We start from the raw sequence: 21,487 nt of genomic DNA, 5'->3' as shown, positions 1-21,487 counted from the left end.
CAACATGTACTTGGTACCAGGTTTGGGGATATTCCTTTGATCTGAGCTGCCCTGCTTTACAGGGTAAGAATTTGCCCTTTCTAGTTAGCTGCATAGGAATTCTCTGAGGTTATTAATGCGTATAACCAATGACTTTATGGCTCTTACACAGTCCTGTCTTGCATTTGTTTCAGGGGGTTCATGAATCCGAGACAAGCAGGCAAGGTGTGCTACTGTTTTTGCAGTGTGAGGGAAAGGACTCAGCATGTCAGAGATCTTAAAAGCTGTGTCTGAGGCTGGGCTGGTGACAGTCCTGGAAGGGCCATTAGTCATGGAGATGCCCCTTGCATGTTGCAGGACAACCTCTTTGTGCCAGGTTTTGGTCTGTGCTTCTGAGTCAGAAGGAAAAGAGCTCAGGGTGAGGGATGCCATTCTTGCATGAGTTCATTGAGAGGTGCTGACAGGGAAGTTGGATCCCTCATTCCCCCTGCTGTCTTGTGTGATTAGAAAGCCCACAGCTAAGAAGAGACATTTTGAGATGCCAGCACCTGGGTGCTGTGGCAATGGAGCTCTGATGGGTGATTGTGTGGCTGGGCCTGTGAAGAGTGCACATAAAAAATGTGCCTGAAATAACAGCTGGCTGGAGAGGACAGGCTTGCCAAGCAGGAATTGCATGCCCCTACCTTTCTTGTTAAAAGAAGTGTGTTGGTGTGGCAGTCACAAATGAAGTTTTTTCCGTGATTTCAGGAGCAGATACTGTTTGACTGCAAAGGAAGGCTCAAGGTGCTGCAGAGGCCTGCTGTTTATCTGCTTGGACAATGAAAAGCTTGATTCTTCTCTAATGATGTGATTATCAGTGGGATCACCATCACCAGTGTTATTTTTAGCTGAAAGCTGTGGTCTGTGCAGTGGCTTTTGGAACTGCAAACAGAGCAGTTCACATGCAGGGGTTTGCTAGGTGCAAAGAGAGGTAGGTGATGGTGGCAGACTGATGGCATCAGGACAAACCATTTAATGCCAGTGGCTAATGCTCCTTGGCATGCTGTGCCCTGAACAACACCTGCTAATAAAAGGGAGAGACTATTTTCTGTGGAGGCAGCTTGTGGTGCTGCTTGTTTAACGGGCCTTCTCTGCTAAGCCAGTATCCATCCACCTGGCATCACCTGAGGTTGGTCCAAACTGGCCACAGAAAAAGAGGATGTGAGAACTGTTTTGTGTAGGAGATTCAGTTTTCTGACAGTTCCTTCTTCCCAAGCTCTTTTATACCAGCATATTGTAAACCAAATCCAAACACTGACAGTGCACAGGAAGCTTATGAGGAAGTGACTGGGAGGAGAGCCCCAGTGCAGACCTGAGGGGACAGAGCTTTGGCCAGCAGCATTTTAAATGGCACCTTTGCTGACAATGGATTGCAGAGATGTAGGTGGGTATGGCAAGCAGCTAGCTGGACTGACAAGTTACAGGGTGCTAGGGTTAGAAATAAGAGACAAGAGGAACCTTTCCTTTCCTTGTGGAGGATCAAGACCTTGTGTTCCTGACTGCAGTCTTTAGGACTAGCGAAGAGTGAACCTCAAGAATGGAAAGATCTGCTAGCAATAAAGAGGAGGATTCTGCCTTCTTTCCTCTTTAATCTTCTCCATTACTATGAGGTGGAAGTTTGTTACTTCTAGTGGTGATATGTTTTTATTTCATCTCTAGTTTCAGTGTGTGCAAGGCACTAATGAAAATTTCAGAGGCAACTCAGAGCAGAGATCCATGGGGTTTGGTTTTTTGTGTTTGGGTTTTTTTGTGGTTTGAGTTGGGGTTTTTTCGTTTGTTTGTTTTGTTGCTTGTGGGGATTTATTTTTGAGATCTGGGAGGGAACATGGGAAAAGCAGACACTAACCCTCTCTTGGCTCTACTTCAGGCTGAGGGAGCTTGTCAAGATACTTGTCAAGCTTGTCCTGGAGAGGGAGAGAGAGTGACTTGAGCAGGAAACTGGATGTTGTTAATAAAAGAAGATAGTTCACAGAAGAAGGTGAGCTTTATGTAGTTATCAGTGTCCATCTCCCTATCCACTTTGAAGCTACTGACTAACTTGAATGATTTGATAGGAAGATACATCAAAGATGCATAGAATTTCAACAAAATTCCTGAAATCAGATAGGAATGAGATACCTTAACAAGCAAACAGGGATTCACTGAGTGGGAAGCTACACTAGTGAGCTTATCAGCACAGGGAAATTTGTGAGTTGGGTTGACTGACTTGATACATGCCCTGCCTCTTACCAAAGCCTCCGTTGGAGCTCACAGTTGTAAGCCTGCAAAGTCAGTCAGCCTTGTGGAAAACATTTATGGGAGGTCAGCTCCAGTGGTTACAGAGCTACTTTTATTTTTAATTTTGTCTCCCACTGGCTGAAGAGCAAATTGAAGGTGAAAAGGTTGATAAGCTGTAGAAACAACTTTGAAGAGTGTGTTTTGCCAAAAATCTCACCAGCCATCCTGAGCTTTCCCCGTGTAAAAGGTGTCAAGTGTTCCTTTGGAAGCAGGGAAGACACTTGACCAGTAATGACTCACCTGCAGACAGTGCAAAGGCTTTTTAGTGAGCAGAACTGATTCACTCTTTTCTCTCCTGTCCAGCACACAGATATGACCAGCAGGTCAACTACTGTTGTCCACAAGAGACCTTTTTTAATTTATTGTGGAATCAGAGCTGATAATCAAGACAGTCTCAGATAATGCTTCCAGTCAAACAATGGAGTAATTGTGGCAGCCACACCAGGAGCCTGATACAGAAAGAGTGTAAAATATGTAGAAGTCCTCTCCCTTGCTAAGTTCTGTATTCCTCACTCTTTGTAATAAGCTTTGTTTGTCTGTTTGTTTACACTGTATCAGGAGTTGCTTGTTTTTTAAAAAACCTCTTTCTCTGTTTGGGATCCTCTTTAAATCCCAGGTGGTGGATGACTGCCAACAGGACCCCACGGGAACTGCATGTCTTCTGTCTCCAGCAGAAGATCAGGCCATCCTGTTGCATAAATGATCCCCTGTGACAGCCACCGCACTGGTGGTGGACAGAAAATCTGTCCCACACAGCTAGCAGTAAAAGCTCCTTTTAAAGCTGATCTGAACAAGCATTGTGGAATGAAAGGGTTAATTGGGGGCTGAGATCCGAATGAGCCAGGAGGTAAGGGAGGGGCTGGAGGAGGTGGTGGGCATAGTACAGGGGTGTTGTAAACACTGACCAAAACCTTTGAAGAAGGCAGTCTTCAAGGCCACAACACTGGGCTGACCTCATCACATCCTGTGTATCAATTGTAACTGTAAAATTACCAAATTAGTCTCTCTTCTTGGGGGGAAAGAATTTTCTTCAGATGTGATCTGAAAGACCTTTACTGTGCTTGGAATTCATATAACTACCTGAATGCATGTGAAAGTCATGACTCATGTCTGTGTGTCCTGTGTGATGAATTCCTCCTTTTCTTAGTGGCTGCCTCATTTGTTGTTTGCAGACTGCTTTTCAGACGGTGAATGCCAGAGAGGAGGAGGAGGGTTATGCCTTGTTGTGTTGTCTTCAAATTACCTTGTCATTTTGACTTCTGTCTTTTTAGAAGATGCAAACTTCACAAACGGCGCTTGCATTTGACTCTCCAACCTCCTGTGATCTGCAGCTTAGATAAAACAGGCTTGCAGACGTCTGTCACTGCTGATTGTCTCCATTTACTGACACTCAGCACTTGAACTCCAACAGAGCCTATCTTAAATCGCTGTGTCAAAAATAAGAGCTCTTATTTTCCTCTACTTTTTTCCTAGCTGTATTGTTTTCTTTTTGTCTCATTGTTTTGCTTCTTTTTCCTACTCATCTCACCAGGAATTTTTGCATCTCACATACTTGGTTATTAATATCACTCTCATGTTTGTGGCTCATTGTTTTTACTGAGTTTCTCGCTTTTCTGCTCTTTGTATTTCTACTTTCCAGAGTCTGTGATCATACTAAACCAGTGGTTAGGCTGTCAAAACAAGATTTACGAGATTTTTCTCCTCAGATCTATTTTGTACTCTTAGGCCCATCATTTGACTGCAAAATCCAAGGGTCATCCTGCCAAAGATGAATTCAGGAGATCTGGAGCAATTGTTTTCTGTTCTAAAACCTGCAGTCTGCTTTTTCTAGATGGACTAGCTGGAGAAGCAGTCTTCCTTTATTTTCAGCATGATGTATGTATTTTTTGAGAAGCATTGTGCCAGGAAAATTTCAGTTTAAGGGCCAGACAAATCTTTTGTTGCCTTGTTTCACCTTAGCTGACATGAACCTTCAGGCTGGTATGAAATGTAAGACTGTATTCCTGGTATGGATGAGGCTCAGACTAATCTTTTTTCACAGCCTTTAACAGAGCAGATAAACTTTGGGGAACACAAAGAGTGTTAGAGATGGTTTCTTGTCTGTGCTATCTAACAGTATATAACCAAAACTAATCCTACTCTAAAAGATTTTAGAAGTGCAACCAAAGGATTAAATACATTCAGTGTGTCCTAATAAAACAGGACTAAATCTGTGTATGCAAGCCAGTGAACTGTTTCTGGCTGGAAGATGTAGAGGTCTTCAGGGGAGGAAAGCAGCACTACACAAGATGTTTACAGTGACCTACCTGGCTGGGTGGTGTGGGCCCCTTGCATCTTGATCTTTTGGAACCAAACAAATGTAGGGTGTATTTGTGTCTGAAAAACTGCGTACGGCTTGCATGAGTGTAATCTGTAGGCTGGCTGAGTGCTGCTGTTTGATGCAGCCTTTATCATTACACAGAAAAAGTTAATTTTACAGTTCTGGAAACCTTAAGTGCTAGTGGCACTTCACAAGCTGGGACAGACTCTGAGATGAATGATCCTAGATTTTGTTTATTTGTATTCTTGTGCTGAGAGCTCTTATTATCAGTGGCTCTTCTCTGGTACAGGCACTGCCTGCCAACAGTCCTTCTGAAGGCACTTTTCTTCAGGACAGGGTGCAAGGTAAAACTTGTTTATGATTTTAACTAGTGTCTCTAATTAAATAAATGGTTTTTAAACATACTTCTTTTATCTGGTTCAACCTAATAACCTGTTCATTTACAAGTCCTGCACTTCTTCCTGTGTTGGTCAGCTTTTTCCCTATCCTGGCAGCAGGCATCATGCATATGCTTCAGTCATGAGGGCTCTCAAGGATGAACTGTCTTGCTAGTTTACTTAATCCAAAAGATTAGTGCAAAGTAAACAATGGGGAAAAGTAGAAAATATTTTGGGTTTAGCTGATGTTTGTTTTGGGTTTTTTTAGGGTGAACTTATAAATATTATTAAAAATATTTTTAAAGCCCCAATATACTCCCTTTGATGCACAAGTAGTTTTGCAAGAACTCTTCAGTTGCAATCCTGGCTTACCATATGATATTAAGAAAGTAATTTCACGTTTCTCATCTACAATGGGGACATTAAAATGGCAAATGTACTATGAACTGGATTTTTTGTATCAGAATACCAGGGGATTGTGTGGTACTGGCTGTATAAGTACTGTGTAATTTTCCTCTTCAGCTGGATGTCTAGATGAAAGTCTTCAGATCTAAATTATTAATTGTTAACTAAGAAACACTTGCTTTTCTTCTGCAAGGTTTGGTTCAAAGGTTTTTAATGCCCTCAAGTACTATGGTCAAACTTTACCTAATTGTCGAGATACAGTTTTATTGTTCTTGGCTTCTTCTGCACTTGAGTGGAGACTGTTCTTCTATTTGTCTGGAAAGCATTACTGTGAATAATCAACATGTGAAGACACATGAGGATTGAGCTTTAGTGCCCCTCATGAATTGCATGTGCTCTGTTTACTGCATGGAAAACAGTTAGTTCAAGTGAAAGCTTTTCTTTCTTCGCAGCTGAGTTAATTGGTTCTGTAGCGAAGTCAAAACATGGAATTTCTTGTATCTTATTTCCCCTTGGAGACAACAGCACATGGAGATTTGGAACCAAAGCAGCAGGTTCAGCAAGCAGAGCAGTGGGAGAAGCTTGAGCTGGCTGAAATGGAAACGCAGATTCTGAAAAGGGAGTGCAGAACCCAAACTGGCAGCACACACTGTTTTTACAGCTGCATTTTGGCTTCCGGATGCTTAGTAGAGGGTAGCCTCTTTTCTAGGCTTTTGAACTGAATACCAAAATCTTCAGATGGCCACAAACCATGCATACCTTGAGAGTGAAAGGGAGAGGGAGCCTGGAGCAGGTTGCCAGCAGATCCTGATCATTGTGGGATGCCTTTGGGCTGGGCAGGCAGAAGAATGACTTCCAGTTGCCCATGAGATGTCCTGGACGTCATCACGAAAGCTTGCCTTGCTTTCTTTGGCACCAGGAATTTGACTGCCCAGCTGCTGGGAAGGCTCAGACATCTGTGTTAAGTTCTTTACAGGATGAGATACCCAACCTTTCTGCAAAGAGTAAGATCATCTGATGTGTCTAAGGTGGACGTTTTATATGTGCATACTGAAATGACATCCTTAATTTCCAAACAAGCATGTGTCTTGCACTCTTGCTATTTGACATTTCACCTTTCATTTGGTGATGAAATGAGGATTCTAGTTTAACTTGCTAGTTCTTTAGTGCTAACCTGTCTTCTCCCCAAGTGTGTGGGCTTTCCATGGAGCAGAAGTCTTTCAGACAATCCTTGTCCTTCCACAAAGAGGGAGCAGGCTATTTCTGTGTGGGTGGTGGGTGTTCTTGCATTTGTTGCTATCATTAAAGTAAGGGCTTGTTCAGTTTGAGTCAATAACACCTTTGATCCTCCTATGTAAAAGGAACACTGGGTGTCCTGCAGAAGTGCCTTGCAATGTTATGCTTCTACATGATGGTAATAAAGGTTCATAAATCCATACTGGACTGGAGACCAAGTACAGTTCTCTGTATTGTATTCTGCAGAACACACAATTTATTCTCAGCTGATTGAGCTCATGTGGACTTGTGCCTGTGTAAGTAGCATCTAAAATCAGTGGTCTGAGCACTAATCTGCAAGCTGCGGACAGAAGGTTATTTAGTGAGAATGCTCCACAAGTCTCTTGCTGCAGCATTTTCATTCAAAAAGGTCATTTCCATGAGTTTGTGCACAGCTGAATTTAATGTTCTTTCTCAGCAAGGCAGGCCACATTGGAGAGTGCATAATTATAATAAATACAACTTTGTTCTCAGCTGAAAAATCCATCTGAAATAAATTTTTCCAGCCCTTCCAAGAAATGCTTTTAGTAAGATAAATAAAAGTGATTCTTGCCGATTGCACATTCATTCAGCAGGAATGTTGGTGGGTGTAGGGTGCCTCCACTTAAGTCACTCATCGCAGTGCCTTCTGGGCTCAGTCAAATTCAATAGCTGGCTAAGGATAGCACTTGCAAATTGGGTTTCTCGCAAACCAATTAAACCCAAGTTCATTATTTCTTACTTGGTTTGAATCCTGGTTATTATTTGGAGTAAAATTGTTCTTAGCAACAAGTACAGAGAGTTCAGTTACTCTCTCAACTCAGACAAACTTTAAACAATGCTTTGATAGGTGCATCTGGTTTTTGGGATATGCATGTATTTATACAAGCTTTTGTGGCTTATTTTCTGGTTGGCACTTCTGTGTAGTCAAAAAAGATTTGTTTTCTTCTGTGTTCTGTTTCGCAACAGTGGAAATACTGAAAAAGTCTCAGCCTAAATATGGAAGGAAAACTAGGACTTGTTCTTTTCCTCCAAAACTTCTAAGCAAGTACTTTTAAAAAATCCTGTCTTTGCTTTCAGCTTTCAAGACACTGAGCAGAGTATGAACTGTCCTGTCTTTCTTTTATTTTTTGTTTAGGTATAGCAAAGAGGCTCTGCTAGTTGACTGGGGTAGTGCTACTCATGGAAGCTTAATTTTTGCATAGTTCTGGGTTCATGTGCAGGTCTGGTTACCTTTGACGTTTCAGAGAGGCTCTGAAGGGTGATACTTAAATGTCTTTTTGTTTTCCTTGCAGAGACTCTAGATAAGCCATTTCCAAACTCCTCCAGTCAAAGCTACCACAACTTTTGGTTTAGGAACTGCCTCATTCCCAGTTGTTCCTATGGTTGTACAGTTGGTTGTTGCTGCATGGTCACTCTTCTGCAGGGCTCTGCTGGATCTATGAGACTGTAAGGGAGAGAAGACTCACATGGCAGTGTCAGTCATAAATGAAAGGTAACACAGTCATTCTGCTCTTGTCCTAAATTTGGACAGCCCTGTGTGGTACTGCTTGGCATGAAGAACTAGCTGCATGGAACCTGCATGGATACCTGTGGTATCTGGTACCTGGTATCTGTCTTGTCCTGTTTTCTTTTCACTTTGGAGAGAGAGAAGCATGAAGGCCTTTCTAAAGGAAAGAAGAGACTGTTGGCTTCGAAGGGAGAAAGCAGAGGGATGTGACTGAAATCTGAGTACTCTGACTTCATTAAATGCAAGTGATAGTCTTGGGCCTAAGGATGGGGGGTGGAAACTGGAATTTACTTTCATTCACCTTCTGTGTGCTAAATTAGATAGTCATCTCTCAATGACTTGGTATCTCTTCAAGCCCCAGTGGGTTTCCATTGACACCAGAGAATGATTAAAGGGGAAATATGCTCTCTCTTGCTAGACTGGACTTGTGCCTTATGGTCACATTCATTTAATATCGATTGGGAACAGATTTAATCAGCACTTAGATCATGATGGTCTGCCTTTTTTTCTCAAGGTATTATTTTCTCTCCTTGCTTGTCTACTTTATTCCACTGCCTTCCTTTTCCTGATGCAAGTCTTTGTATTCTGTGTTTTATCTGTTGAAGCCATCAGGATGTGAATACTTGGTACTTGCTAATGAAGCTTGCTTGGCAGTGAGAAGCCATGGGAAGATCACTTAAACTAATTGTTGTTTTAGGATCTCTCCAGGCACCCTGACCCTATGAGCAGACATGGTTTATTTTAGAAAGATTGTCTTAAGTTAGAAAATCAACTCTTGTTCAAAAATGAAAACACACATTGATCAAAACCTGAATTTCATGTGGGTTGTGTAAACATGTAATTTGGGTTAGATCTGGGCATTGGAAAATATGCAATGCAACACTGTTGTCCAGGAAGTTCCAGTGCAAGAAACGTGGGGAACTTCAGAAAGTCACATTAACTATCTCCTTGGGGAAGTGCCTCAGAAATCCTGACCTCTGCATTTCTGCCGTGTGTGTGACGCTAGTGGAGATGATCACTTGAGCAGTTGCAACATTCTTGTATATATGAGTTTGAATGACATTATGAACTGTGGAAATAATGCTGTGCTTCCCAAATTGCCCCCCGGAGACTCTCCCTCTGCCCCTGCACATGAGCAATTGCTTTACTGTCAAAACACTCTCTGCTTCCATAAATGCCATGTTTCCTATGGTCAAATCACAAAAACCTTTTTCTAGGAGTCCATGAACTTGAATTTCTAGGGGTGATGGCTGTGGTGCTCTCTGACACCTCTGCTCTTTGCCGAGCCACCATCCACTGTGTAAGGTTTTAGGCTGACACAGATGTCCTGTTTCTATCCCCATCCACTAAAGGTTTCCTGTGCAAGATGTTAGTTTTACTCTCGTCTTTATCAGCCCTGACAAAAGTTGTTATTTAAATGTTGCTCAATATTTTCAACGTGATTTTGGGATGACTGCTAATTCTTCCAGTGCCTTGTTTTGTTTTAGAATTTCTAATCTCATTTTCTATGACTAAGTTCAGTTGCGTGGTTTCCCCAGCAAGGATTAGGGTTTACTGCTGTGGGTACATCATCTTGCCTTTGAAGCTGCTTGCTCATGATTTCCTTTGCAAGCTCTGGCAGATGTGCTTGGGAACAACAGAGATGGTATCTTTTTGAAGCTGTAAAAGGGTTAATGAGGAGCATGTTTATGAAATCAGGTTGCTCACCCTTGCAAACTTTTACTGTGATCTTTTTGAATCCTCTTGGAAGATTTATCACCTGCCTTTGTAATTTATATTACAGTTTTGTTTCCTTTCTTGAAGCTATTTTAATGCTATGTGTGATATTGTAAAAGCTACCTATGATAATTACCTTTTCTTGGCAAGTCCTTAATTGCACACCTCTTGTATGCCAACTGGAGAAACGTGACTATCTTCATGTGGATGGCCTAACAGTTTTGGCTGGTATTTTTGGGATGGCTGAAGGAGTGTAGAGCAGCTGAAGCACATCTGTAGTTCCAAACCCAGGCAAGGACTTTCATCCCCTGGCAGGCAGATTGCTGTTTGTACAGATGCTTCTTCTCAAGAGCCTTTTTGTAGGATTGGTCACACTTGTGGCTGAGTTTGTGTATGTGATGGGGAGAGGAGCTGATGGCTGTTCACGAGAGTATTATTTTTCATTAGAGAGATTAAAGATACTGCTATTGATTAGGAGATGGCTTTGAAGATTCTCCAGCGAAATGGAGCACCTGCACATATGCAGTATGTTTTGAAGAACGTTAAATAGCATCTACCCTCTGCTGGGAATTGTTAATTGTGCTTTTGGCTCTTAGCTGCCTTGTTGGCACATGTACCATTGTGAAATTTTTACAACCAAATAAAATATGAGAGAATGGTTCTCTTCAAGAGGAGGCTGAGAGCTGCCTTCAGCTGATGCCTCTTTGAAACCAGGTGAGAAGCATGTGCTTGCCTCATTGGGACATGCACTTACCTGCACTGCCATAGCACCAGGGTATTGATGCAAGGCTCCTGGATTGCAAAGAATCTGCATAGTTCTGATAAGGGTAGGTGTGATGATGCCAGGTTCTGCAGATGTGCATGATGCAATTGAACAGAATGTGAAAACCTTAGTTCCTAAATAAGTCGTCTCAAAGTGGATCCATTTGTGCATTTTCATACAAAATGTGTCTTCATTTTTAGTAAATTTCTAAATCCATGACAAAGACTTTTGGGACATGCTGTGTTTACCCCTGTCTAGTAGTGAATGCTGAGCTTTGCAAGTGCTGGCTTTTGGTCAAAATTCATGTGTTGTGTACTTGTAATACCAGGGTCCTCTAGAAACCCGTAGGAATCAAGTGACTGTTATTTTTATTTTCCTGCTTGTTAGAATTGCATAAATGTAGACTCTTACTTCTGAAGATTTCATTTCTTCCCAAGGAAGTATCATCTCCTGGGATTTAAGTATTTGCTGATGCAAATCTTTGGGATCACAGTTAAAAAACTACTGAGTGTCACATCATTAGGTCACCAGTTAAAATCTAGTCCAAAGAGGTAATGGGCATTTTTATACCCCTAATGCCTTTCATCAGGATTTATGTTTACTTGCTTAAACTAAAAATGGATCATCTGCTGTTCAAAATTATGATTCAAGTGGAAAATGAACTCTAGGAGCAGTTCTTTCTGTAACAAAAAAATCCTCTTGGACTTGTGTATCTGTATATGCTTGTCAGCACACATGGAATTTTAGAAGGAATAAAGGTTGCAGAGAAATTGATGCATTAGTCAAGTTTGGTATTTTTGGTATGCTTTTCTATGAGTTTTAAATTGCAAGAGCTTTTGAATAAAATATAGGAGGATACAGACTTTGAAGGCAAAGAGATTCTGAAATTCAAAATGCAATGGGAGAGTATTTTGAATGGCAACTGAAACACTTTTGGACAAAGTGTTTCTGAAATTCTTCCAGGCAGCTGCTCTTCTAAAGAGTGATGGTTGGTCGGTTGGTTGGCTGCTTTTTTTTTTTTTTTTCTTTCTTTCTTTCTTTCTTTCTTGTTTGTTGCTTCTAGCACTTATGTCAGAATCCTTGTACAAAGCTGCACTGCTAAATCTGACCTCTAAATTCAGGCTTCTGGTCAAGAAATGTGGACTTCAGTGTAGAGTAACATCTGGTACTTGTGATAACACATTGGACTGTACCTTGCCCAGTCTGCAGAGAGCTTCAAGGGTTCAGTTCAGCCACACAGGCCTATACAGCTTCACAGTTCCTCTTCGTCGAGTTGTTATTCTGAAGTTGGGAAATCCTTGCAGCCTCTTTGAGATATGTTGGGATATGGAAAGCCTCACTAATCCCTTCAGTCAAGGCCTGACCTCTTGTGTGCTGCGGTCTGCCTGCAACCACCCCTTTCTTCCAACCTTTTCCAGAATGTTTCCTGAGCGCTCTCTGGCTTGTTTCAGGGACGTTGGGAACGTTATCAGGAATCAATAGCTGGAGTCCTTCAGGAAAGAAGTTGAAGACGCTGAAGTATGAATTCTGGTGTCCTGGTTGTTAGAATCTGTTAGCAGAGACGTCAAGATGTGAAGAAGAGAGATGTGAAAGCCGGTACAAGTGTTCTTTTCTTTGTGCTCTTGAGTTGAGAAATTAGGATTTGAGCTGGCTTCCCCATCCCAAAGGCTGTTGCATAGCTTCCCATGCATCTCATGCCATGGGAGATCACTAGTAACTTTTGTCAGTATTTTGAGGTACAAAATTGGGTTGTGAAGTGTGGAGGCAGAAAAATTAGATATTTAATGGCATGGAAAAAAATTTCCCATAGAACTTCAGTCATCACTGTGGCACTTCGTAATGAGGGTTCCAGTCCTGTGAGTCTGGAAGATATGTTTTCATGTGTGGTTACTCTGTAAAGAGTCTTCAGTCATGTGAAGGTCTGAGTTCTTGGCACTTTGGGAGAAATTATGAAGTCATTCATTTTCAATCCTGATGCCACTTATTGCTACCATATTGCTGGTTATCTCAGAGGCTCTTGGTAATGTATTTATGGCTTCCTACTTAGAATATTCAGTTACAGTCAGAGTATGTCAGAAACATTGAGTACATATTTCTGTGTCTCTTTTGATGCTGATTTTATAAAGGCAGTGTTGAAGTTCTGCATTAGCAGAGGAATACCAACCATTAAACTATTTCTGCCAGTATTTTAAATCTGTAATTTTAAATTACAAGTATTTGGCTTGTAACTGATATCAACCAGAAATGATGCATGGCTAGGAATCTTTCTAAATTATCATCCATCTTTTTGCTGGTCACCAAAAGAGGAAAGTTACTGAAGTGGAAAGAAAACTTTTTTAAGCTGAGTCATGAGAAGATTGGCAACTTGCAAGGGAAAATTTAAATCTGGTGTTTGCTTACTGTAGTTAACAATTAAATCCTCCTTTACAGAAAATTACTAGAGTGAATTATGCTTTCAGTCTCCTAGATACTGTGGAAGAATAAAAGAAAATAGAATTGTCTTAGTTTTTAGATTTATTTTTAGTATAGATATTTGGTATATGACAGGGTAAATAAAAGGAAGATGCTTCTTTTTAATGACAGTTCTCCAGAGATTAACCTTAAAAATATGGTCATCACCAAAAATTACTAGTTTTCATAAACAGTATGATTTGGGTTCATTACATGCAAATAACTAAATCAAAGAATGTCCTCTTCTGAAACCTGTGAGCCTTTGAGAGTTCAGGTTGTTTTCAGTACATATACAAATATTAGTACACTGAACTAGAATGAAAAATATCAAATGAAAAATGAAACACGTAAAATGTTTTGTGTAATGTAAAGTAATAGATGTTCTCTATAAACATTAATGACTTACTCTGTTTCTGATGTAGTAAATTCTGTTCTTATTCTGCTAGTAGAAAAGGAAAGAATAGAAAACAGTAACTTTGCCAGACATGATGCCCCATACAGTTTGAGAATGGATGACTAGTTATTTGGAATCCCAGTTATGTTTTGTATAGAGGCCATAATTTGTCTTGCACAAGAAACCTGGCTAATATTTAAAAAAAAAAAAAAAAGAAAAAAAAAAAAGAAAAAAAAAAAAGTGTAGTCTGCCTATTTGAAAATAGATGAAACGGATTTCAGAAGAACATACTTGTCAACAGGAAGTAACCATAAACTTGGGAGGAGTACAGGCATCCAAGTACAGCTGAGCCAAACTGCAGAGAATAAAGACAGAACCTCTTTCCCCTCACTTTTCAGGATGTAAATATGACCAGAGAACACCTTTCATGAGAGTGGAGCAGGCTTTTCCGTCCCCTTTTTGTGTGCAGTTTCTTCATGTAAGTCTTGATGCCAGGCTTTCATGACACAGACTGGGGGCCACAGAGAGTGAAGCTGCAGGTTGTCACCAGCCACAGCTCTTGCACTCCTGGTGACAGAGTGTTTAGATATTAGTGGGATTTGATGGAGGTCAAATCGAACATGAGAATTTCAAGGTGTCCCTGTGCAGATTTTTGTCATGTTGCCAGATGTGCTTTACTGAACTAATGCACGTAATGAACAACCTTTTGTGATTGCATTGATCAAGATAGTACCTTGGGTGTGTTCCTCGTCCAAGGGGAGAAGTGAGGTCAGTGGGAATGAATGTTGTGCTGCAGCTTAGACTGGAAAAGAGATATTTTGGTGTCCTGGGAGGAATCAGTCTCGGACTTCTGCTGTGGGGCATTCAGTCTAACATGGCATCTTCATATTCTGTGGCAGTTGACTTTCCTGCATTCCTTGTTGGGCTGCCCTACTTGTTCAAGACCAGCTGCTCTGTATTTCATCCTCTGCTTTTTCCTCTGGCAGGCAGTCCTTTCTGCTGTCCTGGTACGTGTGCTGCAGCCTTGCTTGCCACCTCCTTTTGGTTCAGAAGAAGCTGTTGTGTTATTCCTTGTAGATGTGGTCATGGATCCCACCCTTCAGAAAACTGGAAGCCTGGTTTTAAGCCACGTCCACAAGCTTTTTGGATGTGATGCATAGCATGGAGGGCCATTTGGATGTTGGTCTTTGAGATATTTGGATGTTGTGATGGGCATGAAGGCAACCAGAAAAGCAACAGGCAGGAAACTTCTGTCAGCAACATCTGCCTCTAGCCCTAGAGGAATAAAACTGATATGTTCTCTTAACTCCTCCACTTTTCAGGTTGGATCTGCTTGTTTGTTCAATGAGTGAAGAGTATTATGTCTCAGAACATGTGCAGAAGTGGGATGGCTACATGCAGGGCTCTCAAAAACTCAGAGAAGCTGATGTTGGCATGCTTATATTCTATACTGCCACAGTGACATCCCTGGTAAATGATTGGCAAAACATAAAATCTTTCTTTCTCTTGCTCTTCTCCACAGTTTAACTCTCCTTAAGAAGTTTATCTCTGATCAAAGGATATTAACAACATTTTTATCTTCTTGGTTTTACAAATTTGGCTTAAAAACTCTCTACTTCAAACTTGGCAAACATTGCCTTAGTATTCAAACAGTGGGGATGGGATAGGGGAAATCATTTGGCTGTTGAAAAGCTACATATGGGAAAGTCACATGGAAGTTTCAGTGTTTTACTTATAATTTTGCAAAGGGTTCTTCTCATTTGAAAAATAGGAGAGACCAAATAGTGGCTTTTGGAAAGCAAACAGCTAGATTCTTCCATGGGTATTTTTAACACAAATATTAACTTCAAATATTGTGACACTCTTTTCTCCTTAAATTCTTGTTTTTAGCCTTCAAGATGTATAACTGGTAAAGCAACATTGTGAAGAAAACTGTAACTCCTGCAGCATCTATTTTTTTAAATTCTAATTGTGAAGCCATAAGGGATGCTTTGTTTTCATTTAGCAAATACATACCAAGTTTCCAGGAAGGTAACTTGATTTGCAGTAAGCATACCCAGTGAGAACCATATGCTTTTCATGTTTGTCTGTTGTTGAAGGATGGGAGTGTTTACTTCAAAATCTCTTTTTCAGAAGAACACTAGTTTTAACATTACTATTAAGTAATATTTAAGTAAGAATCTTTTGTATTCTCAGATTTGGCTGTATATGTGAATGGACATTTCCAAACACAAGCCTTGGAAGGATTTTATTGGTTAATAATGCAACCATGAGTTTTATGTCACCTTGATTCTGAGCAATGTTTTGCTGATGCCAGTGTAAGATAACTGTATTATATGAAACTGCTTGAACAGAGCTGAAGGAGTGATAAAAGTGATCTGCCCAAGAGACTTTAGCATGCTCCCTCTGCTCACATTGCTGAACATGACTAAGTCTTTGCAGAATGACATCTAAGGTTACACTTGGAGTCATTAGGTTATAAACAGCCCATAAAATGTTTTGCATACTTCATGTTAATATTCCTCTGAAGATCAAGATTCCCTGGGGAGAAATGAGAATATACACCAAAAACATTCTCAGTCTTGAGGTTTATCCACAGCTTCCTAGATCACTAAAGATCAACTGTCTCATGAAGACATTACTGCAGAACAAATTTTGATGCTGCTCTGAGTGTTTATATACAGGGGGAATCTACTGGGTAGTGCCCTTTCATGTTTTTGCTGACTGGCTGAGTTGTAAATTACATTTTAAAATCCTTCTGGCTCTAATTTGGTAGATTTATATGAACCTTCATGTTCAAGAATGTTTTTGAGCCCCAGGCTGTGTTGGGAAAACAACATGGTAAAAGTGTTCAGATCTTGACAGAATGTCTGAATTTGTGCTGTTGAATAGATGGAGGGTTTCTTTAATTTCTCTTCATTCTTAGTAAGGCTTAGAGGCATAGGGGGTGAGTTCTTGACCTTCCTTGAAGATGCCAGAGTATCTCTGAGAGATCTGACCCACCACTTTTTTTTTCCCCTCAAGAATAAATCTGTTTCTACTGTGAAAAAATGGTTGTTCCTAGACACAATCCAAGTAAAGCCGGGTCTGTGGGGGGACTGTTGAACTTGGGAAATGGTCTTGTCTTTTGTTCCGGCGTTAGCGTTGCCTGCCGACACTGAATGCTTGGCATCTGCAGTGGTACAGCAGCAGCCTGTGCTCCTTGCCTGTGTGGTCAGCTGACCTAGGGCAACGCTCTGAAATAAAACAAAACCTCCAGACCACCAACTTGCCCTTCAGAAACGAATCTTATTTCATATTCCACTGTTACTTTGTGAAATACTGGGATTTATAGACCTGGCAGGATATCTCTGGCAGAGCTATCACATTTCAGCAAGATCTGGGCTCTCAGTCAAAACCCTGACTTAAGTGGCATTTCTCATACCTAAGGACGCAACTCACAAGGGATGTCCTTGGCATCTGCATGCATTGAAATTTCTTCCAGGTCATCTAAATGAGAGCAAAGAGTGGAGGACTTGAACAAGAATCTGGTGAGAACTGCTGTAAGTGGCAGACACTCCCAAGACAGCTGCAGTTCATGGACTATAGGAACCACTGATGCATCTTTCTCCTCCTGGGAACTTCAGGAAGAAGTATTTTCCATGTGTGTGTTGAGTTTTTAGAGGCCTGGCTGTTCCTTGGGGTTGTTCAAAAGCTGTCTGCAGACAATTTGACAGCATCACTTCACACTAATGAGGAAGCAGCAGAGTTGTGTTTCCTCCAGCCTGCCTTGAAAAGGGAAGTAGAGAGGCTCAGCGGTGCAGAAACAGCTCAGGGGCCTTTCTCTAATAGAACAGCTCAAGAATACTCTAGTTGCATGTATGAGAATTAACCCTTGTCCAGTGTGCTTTGTCTAACAGCAAAGTTGCTTGATTTGTCTCTGTTATTGACCTGGTTTCCAACCTGAATCCTTCAAGCATCTCTGAAGGTCTGTCTTGGTGCATGGTGGATGTACTGAATGCCACTGGTTCTGCTTGCTTGCTTTGGCAGATAAAAATTCCATTTCACTAATAGGTTTTTGCATTTACAAAAGATGGCTTTAGCTTTTTTGATTAGGCTTTGCTTTGAATTTCCCAAGAATTTTGGGACATTTTTGATGGTCACTTATTTTTCCTCATGGTGTCTTCAAGTGAGTGTGAACTCAGACTGCAATAGATAGTATGTTGACACTCTTAAAACATAAAGCCATGCTGTCAGTTTATGCTGAATTTTTTCCACAAATGGAGTTTATGTGCTAGAAGTTCTTAACATTTTTCTTTCCCATGCTAGACCGGCATTTGAAAAAGATTCTGAAATTTTTCTCATCTTAAAGGAGCTGACGTTAAAACCATCTACTAAATTCAGCCATCTAAAACCAAAGGAACAGTAAAGATTTTACTGATTGTGTAATTTATTTTTGGTGTAAAAATTATATTACAGCTAGTAAGGAACGCACGAAGGCTTAGGAAAAGGGTCTGCAAAATAGTGTTAGATATAAAAAAAAAAGAAAAAGAAGGGTATTGGTCTAAAATTTAATGAGTGAAGTGCTTGTACAGTAACTCGGTAACTGATATAGACTGAAAGGGTTTGCAGCTCTATTGGTTCTTGAGGGGAAAAAAGCCCCAAACAGGAAGTACATAAACTCCTAGTTGTAAATCTACTCATATTAAAATAAGTACTAAATGTATATGGGGTCAGATTAAAGGAAAAAAATGAGGAAAAAGTTAGAAAATGGTCAAGTGCTTCAGTATTTATTGAAGTACTAGAATAAATCCCTGAAGGTTTTATAAGCATCTCTAAGGTAACAGGAAATGAGTAGTGTGGATTTATCAGGAACAACCTCATGGGAGGGGGCTGATGAATTTAACTTGGTTAATTCACTGGATGTTTTACAGCCCAGCCTGAGTGAGGCAGCACATTGGTTACAGGATACTGAGTGAGGATCTGTGTTCAGGGGGGTCCATTAATTAATGAATATATGCTAAGGAGTGTCTGTGGTAGTGACTGGGATGCTGGAGGGATTTGTTCTGCCTCTGTGGCAACAGTTTGGGAGACAAAGAGAAAACATTTGAGATGCAGATGGAAGGTTGTGTGTGTTTTTTAAAACAGGAGAACAACTTGAAGAAATAGCCTGAAGCCTATTTCACTTTTCCTCGAGGAAAAATTCAGAGTACTTAGCAATGGAAAAAGTGAAATAGTCTGGGATTTTGGACCAGAAATTAAATGCAGTTCTTTCAGTAAAAAACTCACTAAATCCTTAACAGTGTAGAATTGTCCTATACAGGTATTTTGTAATACTCCACGCTATTGTAAATGATATGCACCATTTTGGATCCCACATTTTAAGATGAGCTTAAGTTTCAGACTGAGAAAACCAGTAAAACCATGACTTAATCCTTGTAGTTTAGGAAATAAAGACTTCTTTTGTATTCTGGAAGCAGCTTATAAAAGAATGGAACAATTTTCCAGGTGAGCTAAGTTAAGAAGATCACTATTATCAGTCGTCTTGTTTTTAGTGGAGAAGGAAAAAAGCACTAAGGCTTGAATTAATATTAATGGGAAATCCTTATGTTTAAAGGGCATCAAGCACGGGAGTATGTCCCCTGTTGAGGCAGTGGCTACACTAGTGATTGGAGTTGCCTTAAGAATAGGTTAGAGAATTGTTGATGCTTTGGGTGCAGAGAATCATTCCCTGCACAGAGTGGTTTGATAGCCTGGTGCCTCTGAGTTTGCCTTGTTGGTTTTCAAACAGCCCTGACTTTGGAAGCCTGTGCTAAGGAACAAGTGCTGAAAGGAGGACAAGTCTGATGGTCAGTCTGTAATTAAATCCGTAACTAAACCCTGCTCACAAGTGTTGCTGTCTATCCCTAAGTTCTTTATGTATTTTTACCCGGAAGATGTCTTTTTAATGCTCTAATGACTTTACTAGGTGCAGGTTGGGTCTTTGAAATTAAATTGGTGGTTAGTTTTCTCACTTGTTTCCAGGAAATGAGGGTTGCTGTCCTGGTGTTCCAAAGGAGATGTTCTGCTTTCTAATTGGGGGAGAATTTCTACCCCCCAAACTAACCCCTTCAGGGGAAAAATACTACTGTAGGAGCCTGCAATGTGTCAGAAGTGAATATTTCTAAAAATTGAAAAAATTTCCTTGTCTTAGAGTTTCTTCATTCAACAGCTCACAGGGCTGTGAGCTTTCTGACTACTGAGGGTGATGTATATTGTTCACCTTTTGAAGAATAAAAGGTTTTGCTACTTTGAGGTTTTGGGGTTTGTTTTGATGTTTTTCTGGGTTTTTAAAAATTTATTGTTTTACTGTAGTCACTCTAATTAGCAGCAGCTACTTTCCTGTTAAGAAGTAGGATGTCAATCAGGTTTTGATTTGTTTTGATTTTCCTTTACACTGATGCATACAGGCTATTTGGTTTATGCTAGGCAGAATTCCAAAAGAAGCAGGAGTAAGTGGTCGCTGGTTTTGTGATACAGAGCACATGCATGTCTGGGAGCCAGGCCTGAGCAAGGAGCAATCAAGTGCATGGTCTTCTCTCTTTTCCTGCAGCCCACAACCTCGCTGCAGAGAAGTGCATGAAAGAGGTAAAACCTTGTGGGTCATCTGGTCGTCCTTCTGCTCTGCAAGCCAGGGGAGCATTCACTTGATCTGCCAGTGGAATAACAAGCATTAATGGAAAAGATAGCAGTTTGGATAAGATAATGCCCCTAAAGGCAGGCTATGGTTATCAACATTTCTTCCCAAAATAAAACTGAATTAACTCAGGTTTTAATTACTGAATTCTCTAAAATAAGCTTATGCACACGTTTTGCATACACTGAAGGGGAAAATACTACAGATACCAAGAGGGAAGGAAGGGGAATAAGACCACGGGGTGTTGGAGGTATCTGCCCTTGAAAGGGCAAAGCCGCCTGGCCAGCAGGTTTGTCACTGAAATTTAGAAACTGGCTGTGATTCCAGGTGCCACCAGTGCCTTTAATGCTTAAGCAAAGTACAAACTGCTTAATGCCAGGGCCGGTGCTGAAACACGACACCGGGACATCGCTTCCTCCCAGCCGCCTGTTCCTTACATAACTTCGGGCTTCCCCGGCCGCCTCTAGATGAGCTGAGCCCGGCAGGAAATACTCGGGTAGCCGGTGGCAGTTCTGCTGGGCATAGAATGAATAGCAATTAATTGTATTCTGAGTGCAATGGTTGTAGTACCTCAGGCGCTATCCCCGTTTTGTGCTTATGGAAAATAGCTGCAGAGAGAGAAAATGAAGCAGGATGGTAACACTGGTGATGGGAGGCACTGAATTTTTGCTCTATATGCTTGGTTTGAACCAGCTTCATCTGCACCTGGAACTGTCAGCTCTGGCTCATGTACACATCATGTTTTCTGAGGGCCCTCTCAAAACATCTGCTCTCTCAGATACTGCACAGCCCGTTGGGTTGAGAGACTTTTAATTTTGGGAATACCATATTGTGATACATATGTATTTTCTAAGAGGAAAAAGATTCAGTTAAACCAATTGTTTGTAGTTTGAGTGCTACAAACCCAGTCTCCTGCAAACCAGAATCCATTTATCAGTGGAGATGTAGATACCACGGCAGGGCTTGGACTGAAAAGTCCAGGGATAATAGTTCTTGAGGGTGTACATATGTGGAGAGCAATTTGAGGACATTTGCCTCAGCCTATGCGATATTGCTCTGCAAGGTAATGTCACCAAACCATAATATCCAGCAGTATGCTCAGAAATGGGCGGCTGCTGATGTCTTTTCTTTTTCTTTTTTCTGAAGGATTTCCCAGAAAATCTATTCCTCCAAAGAAGGATTCAAGCCATGTAGAAGTGGTGTTCTGCTGGAGAAATGTAATTCTCAGAACTTAATGAAATAACCTCTTGTAAAACAAGCTGCAGAAAACAAGACTGCTGGGAATTGAGCGGAACTTTTCTAAACTTCTTCAAGATGTAAACTTATGCTCAGGAAAGGCAACAAACA

The 21,487-nt window shown here is 40.9% G+C and overlaps 1 protein-coding gene and 1 long non-coding RNA gene across 2 annotated transcripts in view; both read left to right on the top strand.

The window, feature by feature from the left end:
• Positions 1-21,487, top strand: part of WBP1L (WW domain binding protein 1 like) — a 58,686-nt gene that overhangs the window by 5,066 nt on the left and 32,133 nt on the right. The window lies entirely within an intron of this gene.
• LOC136364060 (uncharacterized) lies at positions 11,450-13,140 on the top strand. The gene is made up of 2 exons (XR_010744098.1): positions 11,450-12,236; positions 12,982-13,140. It is a non-coding gene; the product is annotated as an uncharacterized lncRNA (long non-coding RNA).

This window comes from Sylvia atricapilla, chromosome 8 (assembly GCF_009819655.1).
Source record: "Sylvia atricapilla isolate bSylAtr1 chromosome 8, bSylAtr1.pri, whole genome shotgun sequence".
NCBI lineage: Eukaryota > Metazoa > Chordata > Aves > Passeriformes > Sylviidae > Sylvia > Sylvia atricapilla.
This window is presented reverse-complemented; position numbering and strand designations above follow the sequence as displayed.